At 47.7% G+C, this 1,911-nt stretch overlaps 4 non-coding genes across 4 annotated transcripts; all 4 read left to right on the top strand.

Moving 5' to 3' along the window:
• The first annotated feature begins 146 nt into the window (after positions 1-146).
• On the top strand, positions 147-264 carry LOC135532102 (U5 spliceosomal RNA). The gene has a single exon (XR_010454283.1). It is a non-coding gene; the product is annotated as a U5 spliceosomal RNA (small nuclear RNA).
• Positions 265-568: 304 nt separating this feature from the next.
• On the top strand, positions 569-759 carry LOC135532100 (U2 spliceosomal RNA). The gene has a single exon (XR_010454281.1). It is a non-coding gene; the product is annotated as a U2 spliceosomal RNA (small nuclear RNA).
• A 384-nt stretch (positions 760-1,143) lies between these two features.
• LOC135532103 (U5 spliceosomal RNA) lies at positions 1,144-1,262 on the top strand. The gene has a single exon (XR_010454284.1). It is a non-coding gene; the product is annotated as a U5 spliceosomal RNA (small nuclear RNA).
• Positions 1,263-1,503: 241 nt separating this feature from the next.
• LOC135532101 (U2 spliceosomal RNA) lies at positions 1,504-1,693 on the top strand. Its single transcript, XR_010454282.1, has one exon. It is a non-coding gene; the product is annotated as a U2 spliceosomal RNA (small nuclear RNA).
• The last annotated feature ends 218 nt before the right edge of the window (positions 1,694-1,911 follow it).

The raw sequence follows: 1,911 nt of genomic DNA, 5'->3' as shown, positions 1-1,911 counted from the left end.
TGCGTCTCTGTCTCTGTCTGTCTCCTGTCGTCTGTGCTCGTCTCTATCCACAGCCCTCAAACTCGGAAGAGTGGGTTCCGGAGCACCCGTGGAACCCGGCTGAGAGTGCACTGAGTGCATCTCGGCCCCGACCTCTGGCTTCCATACAACTCTGGTTTCTCTTCATTACGCACAAGCCTTTCGCCTTTTACTAAAGACTTCCGTGGAGAGGAATAGTTACACGAGTTCAACATATTTTTGGAGGGCTTTGCTTTCTGCAGAGCCCGGTATCTTGTTTCAAGAGAAATTGACAGAGGGGGCCAGGATAGTGACTTACAGACGCATTAGCGACCTTTTCCCAAAAACACCTTTCTTTCTTTCTTTCTTTCTTTCTTTCTTTCTTTCTTTCTTTCTTTCTTTTCTTTTCTTTTCTTCTTTCTTTCTTCTTTCTTTCTTTCTTTCTTTCTTTCGCCGGGTGGGTGGGTGGGTGGCTGGGGGGGAGGGAGGAAGGGTTGAGACGGCTTTGCAAACCCGCCGAGTTCTGTCGAGGCCCCGGGGCCCGGCGTTTTGCAGGTTCCATTTGTGGGTTATCGCTTCTCGGCCTTTTGGCTCAGATCAAGTGTAGTATCTGTTCTTATCAGTTTAATATCTGATACGTCCCCCATCGGGGGACCTTATATTAAATGGATATTTTTTGAACAGGAGTGGAAATGGGGCTTGCTCCGTCCGCTCCACGCATCGACCCGGTATTGCAGTACCTCCGGGAGCGGTGCAACACTTACTTCTCCCGTTGTCAAGGAAAAGTACAAACTCACAAAGCTATGTAAACAGCTAGCTAGCTGCTAGTTGCTAGTTAGCTAGCTAGTTGCTAATTAGCTAGCTAGCTAGCAGAAGAAGAGAAGGGAAAAAACATTCAAACTGAAAGAAGAGCGGCGCTTTTCAATGGGGTCCCCGTTTCCCGCCATTTTGCAAAAATTAGCCAGATAGTGTGTGTGTGTGTGTGTGTGTGTGTCTCTCTGTCTCTGTCTGTCTCTGTCTCTGTGCCGTCTCTGTGTCTGTGAATCTACAGCCCTCAAACTCGAAGAGTGGGTTCCGGGAGCACCCGCGGGAACCCGGCCGAGAGTGCACAGAGTGCATCTCGGGCCCCGACCTCTGGCTTCCATACAACTCTGGTTTCTCTTCATTACGCACAAGCCTTTCGCCTTTTACTAAAGACTTCCGTGGAGAGGAATAGTTACACGAGTTCAACATATTTTTGGAGTGGCTTTGCTTCTTGCAGAGCCCGGTATCTTGTTTCAAGAGAAATTGACAGAGGTGGGCCAGGATAGTGACTTACAGACGCATTAGCGACTTTTTCTTTCTTTCTTTCTTTCTTTCTTTCTTTCTTTCTTTCTTTCTTTCTTTCTTTCTTTCTTTCTGACTGGCTGAGGGAGGGAGGAAGGGTTGAGACGGCTTTGCAAAACCCGCCGAGTTCTGTCGAGGCCCCGGGGCCCGCAAGGGTTTGCAGGGTTCCATTTGTGGGTTATCGCTTCTCGGCCTTTTGGCTCAGATCAAGTGTAGTATCTGTTCTTATCAGTTTAATATCTGATACGTCCCCCATCGGGGGACCTTATATTAAATGGATTTTTTGAACAGGGAGTCGGAAATGGGGCTTGCTCCGTCCGCTCCACGCACGACCCGGTATTGCAGTACCTCCGGGAACGGTGCAACACTTACTTCTCCCGTTGTCAAGGAAAAGTACAAACTCACAAAGCTATGTAAACAGCTAGCTAGCTGCTAGTTGCTAGTTAGCTAGCTAGTTGCTAATTAGCTAGCTAGCTAGCTAGAAAGAAGAGAAGGAAAAAACATTCAAACTGAAAGAAGGGCGAAGCGCTTTTCAATGGGGTCCCCGTTTCCGCCATTTTGTTAAAAAAAAAAAAAAAAAAAAATTGG

The sequence above is a fragment of the Oncorhynchus masou genome, unplaced genomic scaffold, assembly GCF_036934945.1.
Source record: "Oncorhynchus masou masou isolate Uvic2021 unplaced genomic scaffold, UVic_Omas_1.1 unplaced_scaffold_17250, whole genome shotgun sequence".
In the NCBI taxonomy this organism is placed as follows: domain Eukaryota; kingdom Metazoa; phylum Chordata; class Actinopteri; order Salmoniformes; family Salmonidae; genus Oncorhynchus; species Oncorhynchus masou.
This window is presented reverse-complemented; position numbering and strand designations above follow the sequence as displayed.